We start from the raw sequence: 23,601 nt of genomic DNA on the forward strand, positions 1-23,601 counted from the left end.
CCCATATGTAATTTATTTTAGGTTCACAGCAAAACTGAAAGAAGGTACAGTGATTCCTCCTATATCTCCTGTCCCCACACGTGCAGTCTCCTCCATTGTCAGTGTCCCCCCGCCAGAGTGGGACATTTGGTACAATCGGTGAACCTACATTTATACATCATAATCACCCATAGTCCATAGCTTTCATTAGGGTTCACTTTTTCTTTTTTTTAAGTCTAGTCAACATACAATGTTACGTTAGTTTTAGGGGTACAACTTAGTGATCATTTGGGTTAACTATTGGTGTTGTACCTTGTGTGGGTTTGGACAAGTATCTAATGATATGTACCCAGCATGATAATATTTTACAGAGTAATTTCACTGCCCTAAAATCCTCTGGGCTCCACCTGTTCATTCCTCTACCCCAACGGTCAATTTTTTTTTTTTAAAGATTTATTTATTTATTTGACAGAGAGACACAGCGAGGGCAGGAACACAAGCAGGGGGAGTGGGAGAGGGAGAAGCAGGCTTCCCACCGAGCAGGGAGCCCGATGCGGGGCTCGATCCCAGGACCCTGGCATCATGACCTGAGCTGAAGGCAGACGCTTAACGACTGAGCCACCCAGGCGCCCCTCAATTTTTAAATAAACAATTGTTAAGTGCCTACCATCAACTGGTAATGGACCAGTCACTTCAAAAACAAAGTAAAAATCAGATCGGGTGTCATTAAGAATCGTACAGTCTGTTGGGAAGCCAGTTACATAAACAAATAACCTAATATAATGAGCTAAATTGCTTTAATGAGGTTGTGTGTCAGTGTTGACGGGGCCATAGGAGAAATGGAGCTCGTAAGTTGACCTGGGGAATGTGACAAAGGCTTTCCAACAGATATATCTCCTCTAGTAGGGGTGTGCTGGAATGCACTGTGGGGAGGGGTTGGTACAGAGGCGGCAGGGGATGGCATCTAAGCTGAGAGAATGGCATGTGCAAAGGTCCAGCCGCTCTGGAGGACACGGCATGCTTGGAGTGACCACGGCAGTTTAGTGTGTTTGAAGAACTGGCTGTGGGATGGGGTGCAGAAGGAAAGCAGGGACAAAGATCACGAAAGGCCTAGAGTATCATGGCGAAGGCGTTTACTAGATTTTACTTTGGAGACACGGGAGAGCCACTGAAGAATTTTGAGCAGTATGGTGATACGATCGGATTTTTATGTTAGCAAAATCCAGTCTGGTAGAAGGGTGGGACATAGGCTAGAGGGCAGAAGACGGGAGGTAAGAAAGTCCAGTGAAGGTGCTTTTATTTATTTATGTTTTAAAAGATTTTATTCATTTATCTGACAGAGAGAGACAGCCAGAGAGGGAACACAAGCAGGGGGAGTGGGAGAGGGAGAAGCAGGCTTCCTGCTGAGCAGGGAGCCAGATGCGGGGCTCGATCCCAGGTTCCCGGGATCATGACCTGAGCCGAAGGCAGACGCTCAACGACTGAGCCACCCAGGCGCCCCTGAAGGTGCTTTTATGATATTTAGTTTGGGAGATGGTGACGGAAAGGATAGGGCAGTGAGGAGGTGTCGAAGAGGAGAGACTTATGAGGTACCCAGGGCTTGGTAGTTGATTAGATGGGGGGCAAGGAAGAGGCATGGTTCTGGCTTGGTCCATTTGACATTTATCAAGCTAGAGAAGACAGAGGGGCGCCTGGCTGGCTCAGTCGGTGGAGCATACGACTCTTGATCTCGGGGTTGTGAGTTCGAGCCCCACATTGGGTGTAGAGATTACTAAAAACAAACGAAGATAGAGAAGACAGAAAGAGGAGCGGGTTTTGTGGGGAGAGGGAGGGGAAGAGGAAAGATGTGTTTGGGTTTGAGTATGGTGAGTGTAAGGAGCTGCTGGAACATTCATGTAGGAATGTCAAGTAGAAAGGGGGCTCCACAGGTCTGGGGCTAAGAAGAAATTTCCAAGCTAGAGATATTGATTTGGGAGTTATGCTGTGGGTGGGTGTGATAAATGAGTGTGAGTAGAGTAGGTGAGGGAGTATGAGTAGAACCAAGGAAGAAGAATGAGAAGACGAGGGAAAATGAAAGAGCATCAGGCTGCAGACAGCATGACCAGAGATTCTCTTCGACAGCCAAGACATCAGTTCTCTATCAAAGAAAATCCATGTTACTTCCATAACATTCAAAATCTTGTCCCTGCTCAAATTCCCCAAACTGTCCTTTTAAGATATTTCTTAAAATCCAGGCTCCAGGGGCGCCTGGGTGGCTCAGTCTGTTGGGCGCACCTTTGGCTCAGGTCATGATCCCAGGGTCCTGGGATTGAGCCCCACGTCGGGCTCCTTGCTCGGCAGGGAGCCTGCTTCTCCCTCTCCCCTGCCCTGCTCTCTCTCTCAAATAAATAAATAAATAAAATCTAAAAAAAAAAAAAAGTCCAGCTCCCATCAAGTTTCCTGCATGCATTTGACTGTTAGCTTTCCTTAGTCCCCGTCTGCGAAGTGCCCCTACCTCCCTCTGTTCTCGGTAGCACCGAGTGCTTTTGAGAGTGCAGGTCTGTTGTTCTGCATGGCAGTCCACATTCTGGACCATAGTTCGATTTACGTCAGCCATTTCCAGTCGTTCAACTTACGTGATGTTTGTACCCCCCACTGAGGCACATCAGAAAGATTCTAATATCAGGGTCAGGCCCTTTCATAGATTTTTGACTACTATATCCGAGACTGTCCAAAGCACCTGACAAACATATTATATATATATATATGTATATATATATGTGTGTGTATATATATATATATATTTGGATCCAAGTGTTAGATTTATAGGAGGCCTTTTCTACAAAGTGATACATGTTCTGAGTCTTTCATCTTTGAGAGATGGCCTGATGAAGTTGACTTTGCAGCTGTTTATTCTGATTGTTTTTTCTTGATTTAATTTTCCCATGGAAACCTGGGTTGCAAATAGCTTGTTCGGAGTGAGGCCTGGGCCGGCTCAGTGATATCCAGAGACTTTGGTCAAACTGGCTCACTGACATGACTGCTTTTCTGTCTCACGAACCACTAGCCCCCACAATTCTGATAGATAAACCGATGTTGAAGGGATGGACAGAGAAAGGGTTGCCTGCTGAAAAGACCGAGAAGGAGGAGCCAGAGAGAGAGAGGAGGTGAACCATGGGTGAGAGTACATGTATATTAGTCAGAGCTCTTTTGGTGGTAAGTAACAGAAGCCAGAGTCTTCGAGAAGAGTGAGTCAGGAGGCAGGATTCAAGAGAGTAGGTGCTTCTGTGGGTGGATATTCACTGGAGTTAATTTATAGTGAGTGACCTTTCTTTCTTTCGTTTTTTTAAAAAAGATTTTATTTATTTATTTGAGAGAGAGAGAGTGAAAGAGATCCCAGAGGGTGTTTCTTTCTTTTTTTTTTTTTTAAGATTTTATTTATTTGCGAGAGAGAGAATGAGAGACAGAGAGCATGAGAGGGAGGAGGGTCAGAGGGAGAAGCAGACTCCCTGCTGAGCAGGGAGCCTGATGTGGGACTCGATCCCGGGACTCTGGGATCATGACCTGAGCCGAAGGCAGTTGCTTAACCAACTGAGCCACCCAGGCGCCCCCAGAGGGTGTTTCTTAAATGATCTTGAGCCAGAAGGCAGGGAAAGGGTGGCCTCTGGGGCAGGGACTCAGAATCTGGAATCTGAACTTCTCTTCTCATGAAATGATCTCAGCTCAGTCTTCAAGATTTCCCATGCCTTCATTTTACAGTCCATACAGGCAAATCACATTATCCACTTATGTCACTGGGGGACTGTGTCTGATGAGAGTGCTGAGTGTTGAGTGCATTATTGTTGAAGGGCGAGCTGGACACCCTTATAAGCCAGTCCTGTGATCTGAGTGTTCTCTAAGCCCCGACTGTGGAAGAACCGGTTTCTGAGAGAAAAGCTTAGTGACATTCTTTAGAAAATCTTACTCATGGACAACACTCATATTACCAGAGAGCGTGTATTGATTTTTGATTTAAGGGCATGTTTGACATAAGGGCATATATTTTCTTGCCTTTGATTTTCATAAACCCTTGTAGCTGGTAACCTTTTCTGTAATACTGAGACTCTGTTTAAAAATAATTTAATAATACTAAGTCAAGGATCACCAAACTGCCTGGGACTTAGCTATACTTATTTATTTATTTATTTATTAAAGGATTTTATTTATTTATTTGAGAGAGAGAGAGAGAGCATGAGAGAGGGGAGGTCAGAGGGAGAAGCAGACTCCCTGCTGAGCAGGGAGCCCGATATGCGGGACTCAATCCCCGGACTCCAGGATCATGACCTCAGCCGAAGGCAGTCGCTTAACCAACTGAGCCACCCAGGCGCCCCTAGCTGTACTTAAAAAAAAAAAAATGTTCCATTCAATTTATTCTTTTTTTTACTTTTTAAACATTGTGGTAGAATATACATCACATGAAACTTCCCATTGTAACCACTTTTAAACATACAGTGTAGTGACATTAAGTACATTCACAGTGTTGTGCAACCAAGACAGCCATCCATCTCCCAAATCAGCTGTGCTTTATTAGAAATGAAAGTAAATGGCCTGTTTGTTGGCGTTGGTGATTCCTTCTGCGGGGGTTCTGCAAGGCGGTGGCAGGCTGAGGAACTCCTTGCTCCTGGGAAGCCTCTGACTCTTGCGGAATGGTTCTGAAATGAAATGAAAAGATAGGAAGATCCCCATTAAAGCCTGACCTTGCCAGGGTCCCCAGTAGTTAAGGATTTCTATCACAGCTTCGCCCGAAGGTTCTCATGGACTGTTGTTTGCTGCTGAGCTACAGTGAGTTTTATTTGGAGGGCAGAGAGTTCCCAGGTTTCCCTACTGTCTGGAGCTCCAGCGGGCTTCGAGCTGAGTAGCGTGTTGGCAGCACGGTCTCGGTCCCAAATCAGCCGGTTTCTGCTGCCCGTGTGGATGCTGCCCCGAAGCGGTAGGAGGAGCAGAAAGGTGGCTGTGAGCAGATCAAGTGGGAGCGAGAACAGCACTGTCCCAGCCTACTGACCGGAGGGAAGAAAGGTCACACCCATGTGGTTGACATCAGCCTCACACCCTGTGGGAAACTGCCCCTTTCTTCCCCTGTAATCTGAGAACGCTGTGGGGTGGGAGTGGATGGCCAGTAGTTTAGAAATCGCAAGCACAGAACGCTGGTGGTCTTCAACTCTTCGCCCAGGATTCAGTCTGTCTTTGGCATCACTTGAAGGAGAGATATCGCCTCCAAAATGATTCACTCAACACCTGTTCCCTAAGGACCTCCTCGTTCCAAATGTGACCGTTTGCACGCTCACGCTATTCTGTCAAAGTGCACTGATGATAGGTGTGCCTGAGCTCACGGTTGACAGCCAGTGCCCTACTGAAGGCCAGCCACAACAAGGAGAGGCCCGAAGTGTCCTCCCGACCGGGTTAAATGTCTCCTTTGGAGGACTGGGTTGTTTTTCCCTTTGAGGTGGAAAGAAAAATGGGCCCTTTCTATTCGTGGAGGGAAGTCCCTGGGGCATTGTCAGGGACGGCATTGGGCATCCTTCTCATTGGCTAAGCAGTCCTCTGCAAAGGAGTTCGAGGTCATGGGGTCTGCACAGCTAGGACTGGACGGAACAGGGCGCTACACTGTTCTCCTCGACGGATGCCTCCCAGAGCGCCAGGACGGCTTGCTCTCACTCCAGCGAGATGCCAGCCACGCACCACTCCATGACACCATGTTGGATGTGGGCACCGAATCCCCCTTCTGCTCAGCTCTCCGCTGTAGCAGGGGAAGCCGGGTGGGGGGATCTGACCTCCTTGTTCATCATCTGTGTTGATTTATGAGAATCATGTAGGGAAATATACTGGACCCACAGTAGGAAAGGAAAATGTAGACAGAGCAAGAGACTTGGTCAGTGGGTTGATTGCCCTGTCTGTCAGTTTGTGCATCTGTCTGCCTTTCTCTTCCTTCCTCCCTCGTGTCTGTCTGTCTGTCTCTTGGTTTCTCTCTCTTCCTGTCTGGTGTCTTTCTAGGTGTGTCTCAGTATGTCTTTCTCTTTCTATCTTGTTTTTCCGAGCATGTGCTGAGCTCCAACGATGTGCCAAGTATGAGCTAGATTCTGAGTCTAAAAAGGCAAAGAAGGGACTCTGAAAAATAAACAGTAATGATATAACTGGCTTTGTAGCTTGTTGCTTAGCATATACCAGACTCTGTGTTAGGAGCTTTAGATATATTACTGCATTTAATCCTCGCAATAGCTGTATGTGATGGTTACGTTACCTGTTTCACAGATGAGGAGACTGAGGTTCATGTAACTTGTGAGAGATTATATCTGACTCATGAGTCCATGTTTTTTTCTGCTACCCTCCTTTGCCCTTTAGCAGTGAACTTGAATTCCTGGGGCCTTCAGGCTTCCTGTAGAAATGTTTTATGATATTGAATTGGTTCTAGATTATTGGTGTCTTCCAGGTCTGGAAGCATTGTGTGGCTCTGAAATTTAACTGGCAGAAGGGGTGGGGAGACGGGAAGGAGAAGGAGAGAAAGAGACAAATATGGAGAGACACAGCAGAGAGCCAGATAGTGATGGAGGGACCTAAAGGTACAAAGAAATTGGGATGGAAATAGACATACTAAGTAAAATGTGCCCTGCAAAAAAGTCAGATCGTCTTGGTCCCATCTTGTCCCCCCACCCATTCCCAAACCAGGTGCCATTTCCTAAGCACACTGGGCGCTTTCACATGCTGGCACATTTGATGATGGGTCCCTCTGCCCAGGACTCCCTTCCCTTCCCTTTCTTGACATTTCCAACTGTCGAAAGCCCAGGAACCGCTTCTGGTAGCTTTCTCCAAAACCCACAGATAGAACGAATGCTTCTCTCTTCTGTATACCCAACGCCTCTTTGGAAACACTCTTATCATGGCCGTTATTACAACCTGCCTGATTAGAAGCAGGTGTCTGTTCATCCCTGTAGGCTGTGAGCTCTTTGCCAGTGGCCAGCACCTTAACTGCTTTGTGCTCTTTTCAGCTAGGTGGAGCCCCTGGAGATTCTGGGAGAGAAGCCTGAGACAGCCTTTTGCCATTTGTCACGTACTACAGCTTCCCTTCCTTTGCTAAGGTGTTACCACGAAAGCCCGACTGGCATGGGTTAGGCATTTCTATCCCACAAGAGACTGGCCAGGGCACGGTTGTAGATTAGTTTTATATTTTATATAGGGCTTGTATTACATCCTGGTAATATTTTCAGCCTTGTGACTTTGAAATGCCTATGGCAGAGATTAGAGGACATAGGAGGTAGGAAATGTTGTGCATGGAAACTGTCACTAAGAGGATAGGGAGGCAGCTCACCTGGAGAGACAAGGGCATTCTGGGTGGCATTCACCGTGCTGGACTGTGGACACAGCATGGTTGGGCCACCCTTTCTAACTTGGGGGATTTTTTTTTTTTAAGATTTTATTTTATTTATTTGACAGAGAGAGACACAGCGAGAGAGGGAACACAAGCAGGGGGAGTGGGAGAGGGAGAAGCAGGCTTCCCGCAGAGCAGGGAGCCCGATGCAGGGCTTGATCCCCGGACCCTGGGATCATGACCTGAGCCGAAGGCAGACGCTTAACGACTGAGCCACCCAGGCGCCCCTAACTTGGGGGATCTTGACTGTGTATTTGGACTTTAAAAATGTTGACTTTTTAAGGAGAGAACACTGAAGGTAGAAGTCTGATAAACTAATGTAACTCATACCTAAGTATTCCCTACTAGTGGGTAGAAAAAAAAGAGACTTCACTGTAAAACCCTTCAGATCAATGTCTCAGAGTCCAGACCTTCTTGCAACTTAGCTTGTAAGAAGAATGTGCTTACCATTTCTGAGGTTTCTGGGAGAAGGAAGACTGCCATGATATTGGGACAAAACTGTCCCTGAAACACCAGGATATAGTACGGTTACAGTTCAGAGCAGGTGGTTGGGAAATGCTTACTGAACAGCAGAAGTTTATGTTGCTTAGAAATGTTCCTTATGACAGATTGCAACGTCTACCATTTTGGTAAGAGATGAGCCAAGCCCTGATGTAAGCCAAGGAACTAGTTTTGCATGGCCTGAAGTTGATCTTCTTTACATTTCACCACCTCATTACTCCACAACTTCTTTTTTTTTTAAAGATTTTATTTATTTATTTGACAGAGACACAGCGAGAGAGAGAACACAAGCAGGGGGAGTGGGAGAGGGAGAAGCAGGCTCCCCGTGGAGCTCCACAACTTCTTGTGTCTGAATCACAGGCTGATTCAGATCCTGGGAAGGTATTTAAATTCCTGGACCCACTGCGGACTCTGGGCAGGTGGCTACCATGACACTTCACTAGTTTGCCCTTGACTAACTGCAGCCCGAGAGCCTAGGGCTCTGGTGTAGGCTTAAGAGTCGCACAGAATGGTATGAGGTCTCTCTTCCCCCTGATCAACTGGAGGAATAATATGAGACCCTTCTCCCCTTGACCAGTGAAGCCGCCATACTAGATCTGAGATCTGCTGAGGACGAGTTCTCATCTCTTTCGTCTGAGCTCAGATTTTGGTCTTCGTCTGGCCCCAGTAGAGTGACCTCCCATATGCCCCTTGCTACAGTGCCGCTGTTTTGCAGGAGGGGAGTGAGTGGGAAATTGCCGGGATTTTCTGCCATGTTTCATGAGAGTTGCTGGCAGCCCTCAAGGTTTGGAGCCAGGTGGTTCCGTGCGGTGGCTCATTGAGCAACTTCGTGTTCACACTTACCATTAGCTCTTCACCTACAAACCGTCTTTTGAGGTTGGATGTGCCACAGGGCTGGCCAACCAGGCTTCGTCAAAGGGTGACTTTGATGATGATTTAACTTCTGAATCTGTACATGTCACTTGCCAGGCAGGGTAGATAGTCTGCTTTTTTTTTTTTTTAAAGATTTTATTTATTTATTTGACAGAGAGGGAGCACAAGCAGAGGGAGCGGCAGAGGGAGAGGGAGAAGCAGGCTTCCCGCGGAGCAGGGAGCCTGAGGCAGGACTCGATCCCAGGACCCTGCGACCATGACCTGAGTCGGAGGCAGATGCTTAACCAACTGAGCAACCCAGGCGCCCCTAGCGTCTGCTTTCCCTGGGAGTCCTGGAAGTCCTGACATGGTGTGCAGCAAAGCAGGAGCTGTGGACGAGGATTAGGACTGGAGTCGCAGGAAGCGGATTGGGGCTGGTGTGGGAGCAGGAGCTCTGGTCTCGGGCTCCCGGGGCTCAGATCCCACTGTTTGGTCCCGGCAAGGTGCATAGGCTCTCTGACCCTCAGGAACCTCACCTGTTCCTCATAGGGCTGTGTGGGGAGGACCAGCGAGATGCCTGTGAACAGTGGTGCTGCAGGGGCTGAGGGGGGGTGGTAACTTCTTTCTTGCTGTTTGGGTATCAGCACGTACTGTCTGTGGTGTGTGGTGTCATCCGTGATGCCACATGGAAGGGGACGCATGGGGTAGTCTTTGAGGAATTCTCAATTTAAATCGATATTTTTAGTGCACTTGAAGCAAAGCTTACATAGATACACATAAAACAGTGCATACACATGTAAACTGTAGGTGCCTGGACAAAAAAAATTACATTTTGTATTTTGGTGAACAGGAAATTGCACTGATTGTGAGACAGATCCTCATGGGGCGGCAAATGCGTCATTGGAGACTTCAGGACTCGGATGGAAATCCAAGGGCTCTTTGGTTCATCAAAGACAGAGAAGTTGTGAAATGAGGGAGAGGATGTTTCATGCTAGCACTTTCCCAAATGTCTGCAGCACACTTAACCTACAAGATTTCCTGGGATTGAAGGGGTCTGTGCTCAAAAAGGGTTGGAAACAAAATTGGGTTAAGAAATGTCACTTTACTCTGCACGTGTCCTCCCCCAACTGCACAGGACAATGCGTATTAAATACATTAAGATTTCTGAGACGCCTGGTAACAAGAAAACCTTGCATAACTGAACATTTTTCGAACTTACTTGTATAAGAGATCTTTTCCAGGTGTCTTCTGTTGAGAGCCAGTGGGCAAAGGTTGAGAAATGCAGCTTTAATTGTTGGGTGTGGTATGAGGTTGTTTGTATAAGATTGAGCTGTGAGTGGGTTTTTCTGGAAAATTCTCAAGAGAAGTAATACAGATGGGAATTATATGGTCTTATGAGTAGGTTTTTATCCTTGTTTAAGATTTTTCTCATTTCTTCACCTTTTTCTTATGAACCATTTCAAACATACAGGGAAGCTGAAAGATTAGCGCAATGAACTGGGAAGTTAGATACATTGTAACACATCCCTTCTCATTGTTCAGCACACTTGCTTAAGAATGCAGATACTAGGGCCCCTGGGTGGCTCAGTTGGTTAAGCATCTGTCTTCGGCTCAGGTCATGATCCCAGAGTCCTGGGATTGAGCCCCATGTCAAGCTCCCTGCTCAGTGGGGAGTCTGCTTCTCTCTCCCCTTCTCCCCAGCTCATGCTCTCTTTCTATCTCAAATAAGTAAATAAAATCTTAAAAAAAAGACTGCGGATAGTTATCTGTAGAACTACAATGGCATTATCCCTACTAAGAAAATTAGCCATCTAAAATTGACTTAATGTTTAAATTTCCCCAATTGTTCCCCTCAGATGTCTTTATAATTGTTTTTATCAAATGTACACATTACGTTTTCTGGTGACTTATTTTAACCTCTTTCTTCTTTCCTTTTAACCTCTTTCCTTCCTCTTTCATTTCCCCCATGACATTGACCTTCTGAAGAGTCCAAGATCTTCCAAATGTCCTGCATTCACATTTGTCTTTTTCCTCACGAGGTTCGCTGTTCCTCAACCTGGCTGCTCAGCAGGACCGCTTGTCCTGATTGATTGGCGTTACCAGGAAAGGGTAGTAACTGGCCTACTCTGTTCTCACTGAAGGCTACTGAGATAAAACTTAAAGCCTAGAAGAGAGAATACTGATGCCTGAGTTCCACTATGAACCAATGAAATCAGAATCGCTGGAGAGGAAGGCCAGGTGGCCCTAGTTTCAAAATTCTCCTGGTGAATCTAGTAAGCAGCCAGCATTAAGAACTACAGCTCTATGTCTTGTATATCCTGTAAACGAGAAGTTAGACTCAAGATATTACATTTTTGTACAGAATACCTTGACTGTATACTGCACTCACCTGGGAAGCTTTATTTTATTTTTTTTTAAGATTTTATTTATTTATTTATTTTTTAAAATTTATTTATTTGACAGAGAGAGAGCACAAGTAGGCAGAGTGGCAGGCAGAGGGAAAGGGAGAAGCAGGCTCTCTGCTGAACAGGGAGCCTGATGCGGGGCTTGATCCCAGGACTCTGGGATCATGACCTGAGCCGAAGGCAGCCACTTAACCAACTGAGCCACTCAGGTGCCCCACTGAGATATTATTTATTTGACAGAGAGAGAGAGCGCTCCCGAGCGAGCGCATGAGGAGGAGGAGCAAGGGCAGAGGGAGAAGAAGACCCCTCTGAGCAGGGAGCCTGATGCAGGACTCAATCCCAGGATCCTGGGATCATGACCTGAGCCGAAGGCAGGCGCCCACCTGGGAAGCTTTAAAAAGTACTGATGCTGGGGTCTCACCCCAGAGATTCTGCTCTGGCAGCATCGCCTAGGCATTGGGAGTTTTAAACTCAGGTGACTTTAATGCAGTCAAGAAAACCCACTGCCTTAGGTGATCCTGTTTGTTTAATTTGCATCCTGCCAGGAGGCTTATAATGTCACACCTTTCCATTATTTGTGGTGCTCCGTTCCACCCCTGGGTTAAGGTGGGAATCACCGGACTTCTCCGTGGCAAAGGTACAATTGCTCTCCCTCGTAAAGGTAAATGGTCTCTGGGATGATACTTTGGCACTGTATGAATACCCTGTTTGCTAATGAGTTTTCATCCAGTGGTTTTAGCCTCTGTTGGTGATTGTTACCTCAGTCAGTTATTATATCAGGGGCTGTAAATGGTGATCTTCTAATCTTGTCATTCCTTCTGCATTTATTAGCGGCTTTCTTTTGTAAAGAAGAGTTGGCCTGCTTATCCTCTCTTTGCTCCCTGGACTTATGTTTTTTCATTTAATAACCAGCTCCAATCATTATCCTTTTTGATGTTCAAATTGTACTAAATTTGGCCAGTGGGAACCCCTTTAAGCTGGCTTTTTTATAAAAGTACAACTTTTAAGGGGTGCCTGGGTGGCTCAGTCGGTTAAGCGGCTAACTCTTGATTTCGGCTCAGGTCATGATCTCAGGGTCATGAGATCAAGCCCCGTGTCATCGGGCTCTGCACTGGGTGTGGAGTCTGCTTGAGATTCTCTCTCTCCCTCTCCCCCTCCCTCTCTAAAAAAAAAAATAAATAAAAATAGAAGTACAATTTTTAAATTGAATTTTAACATAAAGAGCATTACACAAAAAATCAAGTCAGTAGTTAAATTTTTTTTTCATAGAGCAAACACCTGTATAACCAGTTTCCAGAACAAGAAACAGAACATTGTCAGTAGCCCAGAAGCCCCATCATACCCTCTTCCTATCACTACTGTCCCCTACAAGTGTAACCACCAGTCTTCCTTCCTTTTTTTTTTTTTTTTAAAGATCTTATTCATTTACTTGAGAGAGAGAGCAGGAGTAGGGGGTGGGGAGGGGCAGAGGGAAAAGCAGACTCCCTGTCCCTCTGAGCAGGGAGTCCTGACGCTGGGCCCCTGGGCCAGTCCCAGGACCCCAGGATCATGATCTGAGCTGAAAGCAGACACTTAACCCACTGAGCCGCCCAGGCGCCCCCACCAGCCTTACTTCTAAGCTTGTTGACCAGTTTGCATTTTGGAACTTTGTGTACATGTCTTCACACAGCATGTGCTCTTATGTCTGGCTTCTCTGTGTTCGCGAGATTCATCTGTGATGTGTGTAGCTGCAGTTTTTCGTTTTTCATTGCTCCTGCAATTTATGTATGCATTTGAGTACAGGTGGACGTTAGGGATGATTCTGGGTTCTGCAGTGGTGCTTGTCTTTGGGGGAACATAGCTAAGAGTGGAATGGCTTGCTCAGAGGGTATGTTCAACTTTGATACTGTCAAACGGATTTCCCCTATTTTCTTTTGCTGTAACTGCATTGATCTTTATGGACTTCTTTCACTCTCTTGGCAAAGGTGTCCTGGGCTCAACGTGTCTGCTCTCTGCCAGTAGGCTGTAATCAGCCATTTCTCTGAGGAGCCCTGGCTCTTTTGAATAGAGAATAGTATTTAAAAGCCATGTCTGGGTCCTCGTTGTCCTCATAGCGACTGGGACGTCATTGCCTTCCGTTTCCTTTACTGGACAAAGTGAGGGAGGACACTGAAGAAAACAATCATGCCTTTGAACTGATCATTTCAATCCCAATCCAATTTACCATTGGAGGGTTTTTTTTTTCTTCCCTCAAAAAAGGATTTTTATTTTCTGTGCTCATCTCTTTGCCCTTATGTTGAAAATCTTAGATCCTCGTAACATCAATATGTTTTGCATTATTTGCTTTACTTTACACGGAACAGTTGCAAAACTGCAAAACTAGCACGGTTGACAATAATATTATATGAGTGAAGTATGTATGAAGCTTCAGATTTCTTTGGAGTTTCTTTGGTCTCTTGTGAGCAACTTTGATCTTAAATGGAATGGTTTAAATCTAGTGAGGATGGGGCGCCTGGGTGGCTCAGATGGTTAAGCGTCTGCCTTCGGCTCAGGTCATGATCCCAGGGTCCTGGGATCGAGTCCCACATAGGGCTCCCGGCTCAGCGGGGAGTCTGCTTCTCCCTCTGACCCTCTCCCCTCTCATGCTGTTTCTCTCTCGCTTGCTCTCTAAAAAATAAATAAATAAAATCTTTAAAAAAAAAAAATCTAGTGAGGATGATGAGGAATTTACCCAGTGGTTGCAGAAGGTGAGGGTCGTGCTCGGAATGCTGCTTGTGGCACTTGGCCCCTCTAGACAATTATTGTGGTAAGCCCCTGCTCCTCATTCCTCCCGTCTCCTTTCTCTAAATCGCTTCAGAGGGTTTTCAAGGTGTCCCTGGGGAGCGGTGCACATCTGGGGGTGTGCTTCCTTCTCTCATTTAGAGGCTCTAGGGTCGTCACCCTCCCCCTGGGTCCTCAGCCAGGTGGTGATGGTTAATTTTGTGTGTCAACTTGGTTAGGCTCTGGTGCCCAGTGTGTTTGGTCATATATCAGTCTAGATGCTGCTGTAAAGGTATTTTTTTTTCTTTTTTTAAGATACGACTAACATTTAATCAGTAGACTTTGAGTAAGGCAGATTACCATATGTAACATGGTAGGCCTCGTCCAATCAATTGAGAATCTTAAGAGAAAAAACTCAGGTGCCTTGAGGAGGAAGAAATTCTGCTTCCAGACTGTCTTCAGACTCAAGACATCAACTTAGTGCTGGAATTGCCAGCCCACCCTGTGGATTGAGGATTTGCTAGGCCCCACAAATGTGGGAACCAGTTCCTTAAATCCTCCCCCCTCTACACACACACACACACACACACACACACTCTCTCTCTCCTGGTTTTTTTTTTTTTAAGATTTTATTTATTTATTTGAGACAGAGAACAAGTGGAGGGGAGAGGCAAAAGGAGAGGGAGAAGTAGGCTCTCCGCTGAGCAGGGAGCCTGATGCGGGGCTCCATCCCAGGGCCCTGAGAGCATGACCTGAGCCGAAGGCAGACGCTTAACCGACTGAGCCACCCAGGCGCCCCGATTAGTTCTGTTTCTGTAGAGAACCTGAGTAGAACAATGGTTATCTCAAATTTCAGACAAAAATTGTTGGGGCTCTCTGCTGTGGCCCAGCAGTGGCATATGAGGGTGACAAGCAGATTGTCATCATCCAGGCAGAAGAGGAAAAGAGCAGCATGACAAAGGGCCCTGCTGAGGGAGTGGGTGCTGGGAATGGTGTGTAAGAACCTGTCTCCACTCCTACTCAGAACTTGGCTAATGTGGTTACCAGTACACAGCAGGTGTGCCCTTTATTTGATTTGGAACCAGAGCATCCTCCTGGATCAGGAGCAGCTGAAATCAACCTGCTTTGATGAGAAAGGAAGAGGCTCTTTGTTACTTTTACCCTTACATGCCTCCCAAGTCCCTTGATTTATGGTTCCTGTCAGCAACTCTCAGACGTGTGCCCAGCAGGCTGCTCATGCCTGGGAAGCACTTACCCTCGGCGGAGGGAGAAGCTGGTGTCTCCCAGAAGCTAACTGTCCTCTTTGCTTAAAGATTAAGGCCAAGCCAGTTGTTATAAAGAGGCAGTATAGGATTTTCTCAGCTCCTCCTCCTTAATCCCTCTTTCACCTTATCCCTCCCCAGGAGGAGATTGGTGCAACAGAAGAAAACCCAGAATACTGGGGAACATAATGCATTGAAGTTATGCTATGAGAGAGTAGTATAAACAACAGGAAAGCTTATTTTCCAAGGATACTCCATTCTGGGATTAAAAGGCACCTCCAATGATAACCAGTGACTGCCACTGTCCTTCCAGGAGGGAGCTGGACTCTGTGGGATGGACAGACTTGAGTGGGAAGGGACCAGGGGGAATGGAGGAAGAGAAGAGTGATCAGGGAGGGAAGAGATCCCAGTATCCATGGGATTGGAAGGAAGAAGGTGGCAATGTTTTGCACCATCTTCTGGACACCATGCTTTTCTGTAAACATCTGTTATCAGGATTCCCCTCAGTAATTGACAGAACCCACTCACCCTTCTAAGGACACAACCAAGGAGTGACATCAATCACCAGGTTAGAGGAAAGCTATTGTAATCCCGCAGGAGATGAAATCTGGTTTGTGTGCTCTACTTAGTTTGGGTTTGACAGAGTGGCATCAAGAGTAGAAATATGGTCCCTGAAGTCCACGGTCAGGTTCCAGATCCTGGCTCTGCACTTCCTAAATGTGTGCAACACAGACTCAGTTACACAATCTCTCCAAGCTTCAGCTTTCACACTTTTGTTTTTGTGAGCTCGATTACACAAAAATCTGACAATTTTGGGGGGGTTTTATTTTGTCCAACATTTCCAGATGATTTTAATTGCTACACTACCCAAATCAAGAAGTCCCATCTTGTTCAAACTTTGATGAAGTAAAAGTTTGAAAATATTTTAGAAACATTAGATAGTAAATGGAAAAATAATTGCACACTACACACTGGTATGCATTTAAGATAGTAAAATGTGGTTGCTAATTCTCATTAGCCAGTGTCATCTTTGTTGTTCAATTTTCGTAAAGAGAAAGAATATGAAAAACAGTTTTTATAATTTCCTCTGTGACCTTGCCCCCTTCACTGTTTTCCCCACAAGATCTCAGGTTCCTCATTTGCTAATTCTTCTGCCTTGAGGGGTTGGTTCCTGGAAGGGTTTCTTCCGAAGCCAGGCTGTGGTTCAGAAACACATATGCTCTTTGCCTTTTTTAAAAAAGATTTTATTTATTTATTTGTTGGAGAGAGAGAGAGAGCACAAGCAGAGGGAGAAGCACATTCCCCGCCGAGCGGGGAGCCCGAAGCGGGGCTCGATCCCAGGACCCTGTGATCATGACCTGAGCCGAAGGCAGACACTTAACCTCTGAGCCACCCAGGCATCCCTGCCCTTTGTCTTTGAGTGCTTCAGATCATCAGGTGGAAGGAGCAGCCAGTGAGCCCGAGTCACCCTGGACAAAGCCCCTGTGTGAGCAGGCCCATTGTTCAGTGGGTTCCGCTTGGAGCACTAGCAGACATGACCACTAAGCTCATGCGAGGCCTAAAGGCCCAGAGCCCTCAATTCCATGCTGTCGGCCCCTCTTCCTCCACTCAGTGCAGACAAGAAGAGCAACAGGAAAGAGATGCTGGCTCAGAGGCACTGTAACAATCTTGCTGGAATTTGCTTTTTTCCTATGGGTAATGCATGGGAGGTACCTGGCTTCTCAGACCTGAATCCTGAACCTAACATTTTTTCCTTTTAGGTTATTTTCTCTGTCCTCGTGCACCATTTTTCCACTTCGGTCACTAGCAGTTTTCTTTGCCGATTGACCCTCTTTTTCCTTTTCTCTCTACAAAAGCCAAGGCCATTATGTTAAGTCTTCAAGGACATAATATGGAGATTTGATCTATCAATTCCTTTATGGAGAACCAGTAATTTGGATCAGTTTTGTTGCTTTCTGAGTGTCTGGTTTGATGTTGAAATGGAGGGAGGCAAACCTGGAGAGAAGGACAATGAAAATGTCCTTTAGATCAGTGTTTCTCAACCATTTCAGTCCGCGTTTGTGATGCGTTCGCTTTAGTTCACATAGGGGACAGACTGCACTTTGGACACTGTTCAGAATTCCTGCTTCTCACACATTAGATAACTAAAGGCACTTCTGGATAATGTCAAAGCTGAACTCTCCAAGGAGTGTCACAAGTGCTGATGATTTTGGATTAAAGCAGCTTCGTGTGCTTTCGATGCTGCTTATCCACATTTTGGTGAAGATGTAGAAGTCATACTTGTGTCCTCATTCACATTCACTGCGTGGAAGATGAACTAGTCAGGAATCTTACTGTGAGCGACCCTAAACCTCAAACAAACTAGCTTACACAAACAAACAAAAGACTTTGCTGGCTCTTGTCACTGAGAAGACCACAGGTAAAGCTCCTTCAGGTGAGGCTTGAGTCAGGACTCACACGATGCTCACAGGATGTCCCACGTGGCTCTGCTCTTCTGTGTTGGTTCCTCCTAAGGCTCCATGTAATGGGCCCTGGAGTCTTTAGGTTCCCATCTTTTTGACAGTCTTATGGAGGATAAGAGGAGGCTTTTTTCCTCATGAGCCTAGCAAACGTCTTCTCCACTGAGGAAATTATTGTGGCTAAGAGAATGTGCTAGATTAATTGCGGAGCTGAGCATGGAGCGAACTTCATCAGGCAGCCTTGGACCGAGAGTGAGTGGGCTCTCTGGAGAACTGGGGAGCTGGGACAAAAGCTGGGGGAATGGATGGGGGAGGCGAAAACAGACAGACAAACACGTCCACTTTGTGATTTAGATTGCCAAGAGACAACAGTTAGATGGGTGGAGACAACAGTTTTTCTCAGAAACGAATATCGAACATGCTCAGGGCTTCTGGACTATTTTGAGACCCCAAGACTTTGGACCACATTGTTCAGAAGAGAGAATCTGAACCTGGAAAAAAATGCAAGAGCAGATGTTATTGGTTATTTTCACCATTAAAAGAATTGCCCCGTGGAGCATTCATTTGTTTATTTCACTACTCTTTATTAGTTGCTTACTAGTACCAGGTCCCCGGGGGGACATTGGAGATGGAGGGAACACCACCACTGTGAACACAAACACAGTAACCGTGTTGGCTACAAAGTAGGCTGATCATCCGCATCAATCTGGGAATTATTTTTAATTAATTATGTTTTTAAAAACTGAGTTATACATGTGCTGAAGGGCACATACCTTCAGCATACAGCTCCAGTCTGTTGAATCATGATCTCTGTGAGATTCTTCCATATTTTATAGATAAAACAGCGGGATTCTCCCTAGCTGGGATTCAGGAACCCCATCCACTTAAAAATAGAAAATTAGCCTTCCAGACTTGGAAAAGGCTTTAGGATAAGATTCCTTGCTGCCAGGATTGTTCCTGTTCTGCCCTGACTGTTGGTCATTGTCCTTGCCAAATGATTCTGATTAATTCCACTGGTGCAGGGCTCGCCTCCCGCAAGGCAAATTCTTAGCTTCTGGGTGGCGCTACCTCCACGTTCACGGCGGTCATTACCGGAGCCCGGAGCTGCCTCACCAAACCCTCCACCATTGCCCAGCACCATGCTTCGGGCAGTCCTGCACTGTGCAGGACTCGGAATTGGCGTGCAAGATGAAAATGGTTTTGCCACTTCTGGTTTTCCTAGCTGTCAACAAGAGAAAACATGTCATTGCCCTCAAATCTCAGAGATCAATAAAGTGGCGAATGTTGTTCCTCTTCCTTGTGTCTGTGAGCTCACTACTTTTATAGGGGTTTCTTTTTCTTGGCAGCACTTATCAAAGCTGGTGGTGGGATGGGCAACACTGTGAGGTTGCCTGGATGGAGAAAAGTCAATGCTGCTTTCAGTGTCTATAATCTTGTCATAGGCAGGCGGGAGAATGCTCCAGAAAAGAAGTTTAACTCCTTTTAATTCTCAAAAAAATTTGCTTGTTGAAATGTTAAGACCTTTGTTTAACCCTAATTTAATTGTCAGCCTTATAAGTAAGTTTAAGGGATAAAGAATCACCCTCAACTCTGTTTAAAATGTCAATGTAGGGGCCCCTGGGTGGCTCAGATGGTTAAGCATCTGCCTTCGGCTCAGGTCATGATCCCAGGGTCCTGGGATCGAGCCCCGCATCCGGCTCCTTGCTCAGCGGGGAGCCTGCTTCTTCCTCTCCCTCTGCCTCTCTCCCTGCTCATGCGCTCTCTCTCTCTCTCTATATATATATCTCTGTGTCTCAAATGAATAAATAAAATCTTTAAAAAAAAAGTCAATGTAAATAATGTAGATAAGCCAAGGAAAGTTGATTTTAAATAATAAAAAATACCAACCCCCTTGTTAAAGATATACCTGAAATTCACTCACAGGGTTCTTTCCACAACTTCTGTTACTTGAGATGTTTAGATTTTGATGGAAATTGAGTTTGGAGCATGTTTTCTCCACTTTTGTTTGTGCAGTTATACCTGGAGGAATGATCCATTGGGAAATCATCTTTATAATTCAGATTTTTTTCTCTCTGAATTGAGTAATTGGCTCCTGACTGGTCTTCCTGCAGTTGGTTTTCCACACTGTGGTCAGATTCTTTCCTTCCTTCCTTCCTATTTATTTATTTATTTTGGAGAGAGACAGAGCACAAGTAGTGGGGAGGGGCAGAGGGAGAGGGAGAAGCCAGCTCCCCACTGAGCGCAGAGTCAGACAAGGGCTCGATCCCAGGACCTGAGATCATGACCTGAGCCGAAGGCAGACGCTTAACCGACTGAGCCACCCAGGCGTCCCTGTGGTCAGACTTGTAAAGTGGGGATCCCGTGGATCATGTCAGCGCCCTGTAGCAGCCACTTCCCTGTCCCTAATTTCTCTGTCCTCCGCTCTGTTGCCTTGATAGTGCTCGTCACACTCTGAAATTATTATTATAATTTTCTTTTCTGTCCAGCCCCTAGAATGAATGAATGAGTGTTGAAAACCCCTTGGGATAAAAAGACTTGTCTTCTACTCACAGCACAATCTGACCCTTGTTTCTCTGGCCTCTCACCTGTTCCAGCCCCTTGGGACTCGATTCTGGTTCCCATGAAAGCATGTCTTCATCTCTGGTTCTCTTTCACATGCTCTTCCCCATTTCCAGAATATTTCTTCCCCAGTTGATTCCTTTTCACCCTTGACCCACTGACCTGAATATGGACCCCTTCCTGTGTGGTCTCTGGCTTCCCTCATCACTGGGTTATTTAAGTTATATTATTATTGCCCATTTATTTGTCCAGATTCCTCCAGTAGATGTGAAGTTGGGGGAAGGGGTCTGCTAACTCTCTGGTGTCTCTTCAGAGCCTGGGAGAGAGCCTGGCATGTAGATATTTGCTGAACCAATGAATGAATGAATGAATGAATCAAGTGCCTGCAAGTATCTTAGAAGTGATTCCACTTTGGTTAACTGGAAGTGACATGATAAATTATGTTTTCTTTATCACAACTACTCTGCCAGAAAGCAGGATAAGGGAAAGGCCAGAAATCCTGGACCCAGAGAAATAATTTTCCCAAACCTGGATCTGCAATAAGCAGGCGATGTGGGAGCCTGGTTGGAGATCAGGATACTTGCATCTACTTCCTCATTTTGCCATGTTGCAGGATTTCTAAAGCATTTAGAGTAGATTCCAAAAATACTCTTAGGGTGGGGAAAAAATGCAACCAGTTCCTTTTGGGTCTAAAGATTTTGTGATGCTATACTTTCTGATTTGTTACTACCATCAATTAGGCAGAGCTAATTAATCTGAGCTGAAATGAGGTGTAGTGGGCCAGAATTTTATCAGCAAGATTTGTGGGCTTCCTACTCTAGTCCATTTGAGGAAGGGAAGGGAATGTTCATGAGGGAGTCCACTGGATGCTGAGGAGGTCTTGGTCCTTGTTACTGGAGCCCTGTACAGCCAGGACTCGGCCCTCAGGCATGGGCCTGGAGCCAAGAAAATATTCGAGGGGACTTGGTTGTTAGTCAGTGAGAGAGAGGGTCATCAGGTTATGCTCCCTAGAATCAATATAAATGATTCATTTGGGAACTAACTGGATACAGAGACAGGATGAGTGGGAAATGTAGTTGGCAAGAATTATATCAGAGAAGGTTCTTAGTGAGGGGACTTTGAGGACCTTAAATGGTTTGTTTTGAAGAATCTTAAGCTTTTCCACCACAGCTCTTGCATGCTCATAGGCCACAAAAGGCTTTTAGAGATATTCCCCCAAATGCATTCCATGTGTCAGAAGCTCTCTGGAGCCTTGTGCTGGGAGGAGTCATGAGTCCCCATAACAGTGTCCCTGGAGGCCCTCACTTTAAATGTTGGGGCACTTTGGCTGTGTCTGTTGTTGAATACCTGGTGGGACTATGGCCACCTTTGTTTAAAGGTGATTTGGAATACTCTGGGACAATTTCCCCTTGGCACCAATGATGAGGGGAAGGTTGTTGGGAAAAACTGTCGGGAGAATCCTTCTGGACTTCTGGTCAGTTGGGCATAGGAGGACTTCTTAGAGCCTAGTCTTTCTACGAAATTGGACCAGAGGGGCACCTGGGTGGCACAGTTGGTTAAAAATCTGTCTTTGGCTCAGGTCATGATCTCAGGGTCCTGGGATCGAGCCCCACATTGGGCTCCCTGCTCAGCGGTGAGTCTGCTCCTCCTTCTCACTCTCCCTCTGTGCGTGCTCTCTCTCTCATATAAATAAATAAAATCTTTAAAAAAATAAAAAAAAAGAAATTGGACTAGAGAGATTCACGAACTTCTGGGCATTGTCTAAAATTATATCTGTGGAGAGATTAAGGCAAAAAGCATCTTTACTTTGACTTTCATTCTTAATTTCCTTCTAGTCAAGATATGGATTGATAGAGAGTCTTGATTAATATCAGAAAATTAGGAATGTTGGAGATTTTAGTTCATGAATTTTTTTTTTTTAAATACAGGGACTGAATTACCCTTGAAAAATTAAAAAAAAAACAAAACAGCCACATTTTCACTGGTCTCCTGAACTGGGCTAATCACTCTTGTGGGGTTACTTTTGCTTCCAGAATCTGTGAATTGCCAGAGGCAGTAGTTTTAGATGTGGAGCCAGAGGAAAAGGGGGTCTGAGCAGCACATCAGCATTGTACAGCACCTGGTACAAAAATTATAAATAAAATCTGATGAGCACTGAGTAGTATAAAGTATAAATATATAAATATATATAAATATATAAGTATATATATATTAGTTGATATGTTTGGTAGCAATATACTTTGATATTTGTGGGTCATATTAAAGGACATCATCTAGGTGATGATCTCCAGTTTTTTTTTTTTTTACTAAGTTTTTAATTTTGATTAGAGTATAGTTAACATACAGTGTTACATTAGTTTCTGGCCTACAATATAGTGATTCATGGGTACTGGCTCTTGGAAGTGAAGAACAGTGAGTTGGGTTAAGAGGCGATGGCTATGGTGATGGGTATTGAGGAGGGCACGTCCTGCATGGAGCACTGGGTGTTACGCACAAACAGTGAATCATGGAACACTACATCTAAAACTAATGATGTATGGGGATTAACATAACAATAAAAAATTAAAAAAAAAAGAGGCGATGGCTAATGCCTCTTCACTGGGCCCCACACTTGGCTTGGGTCATGTTCCTCTACAAGAAGGAGTCCTGCAGTTAGCTAGATTATATGCAGGGTATTCCCCAGCCATTTTCAGGCCCCAAGACAATATATATATAGTTAGTAACAGCAAGTAACTGTGTTCTTGGCAGACTGAAATCTGAACCCCAGTGGCAGAGTTTGAAGGGAGGGCTTACTCCCTGGTCATAGGAAGTTTTCTTGTAAAAAGTGGGATCATCCCACAGACCTGGGCTGGGGTAGGTCAGAGCTCCCGTTCTGGGCCTTATATTGTTCACCAATGTAACAGTGACCTGGATTGCTTGGGTCACTTCAACTTACTCAACACCGGCTACTCCTCAAGTGTCAACAGTTAATGAATCTCTACTCAGGACAAGTGTCAAGTTGTGACACTTTGGAGAGGGGGTGCGGCCCAGGAATCTGTATTTAAAGCATATCTTCCAGTAGTCCTTAAAGCAAACGTTTGAGCAGATAGAAAGGAAGCCTCCCCTTCAGGCCAATATCCTCCCTGCTTCTCTCTGAGTTTTCAGGTCTGAGAGACAAAAGGAGTCCTTTTCAGCAAACCTCTCGTGATCCGGTTATCTGTGTGAATCTGCATTTAATACCCTTCTGGTCACGGACATGAAGCAAAGCTGCAAAGGGTGCAGCTTCTCAGGATGTGAAAAACAAGCTGTATTAAAGTAGGCCCTTGGCTCCCCCAAATCTGTGAGTCTGAAATTTCTTTTCCTGGCCTCTTCTTTCCTCCTTGCCCTTTGCCGAGGCAGTCTGATTGGGAGCTGTGGTGCCAGCTGGTGCAGGTGGGGCTAAGAAGGGTCAGTGTGTGAAGTCATGTGTTTTGCACACGCTGAGA

General features: G+C 45.6%; 1 protein-coding gene across 7 annotated transcripts in view; it reads left to right on the plus strand.

Annotated features, from left to right (window-relative positions):
- SPTSSA (serine palmitoyltransferase small subunit A) overlaps positions 1–23,601 on the plus strand; it is a 975,882-nt gene that overhangs the window by 52,678 nt on the left and 899,603 nt on the right. The window lies entirely within an intron of this gene.

The sequence above is a fragment of the Leptonychotes weddellii genome, chromosome 9 (genome assembly GCF_054177405.1).
Source record: "Leptonychotes weddellii isolate Sample4059 chromosome 9, ASM5417740v2, whole genome shotgun sequence".
In the NCBI taxonomy this organism is placed as follows: Eukaryota; Metazoa; Chordata; class Mammalia; order Carnivora; family Phocidae; genus Leptonychotes; species Leptonychotes weddellii.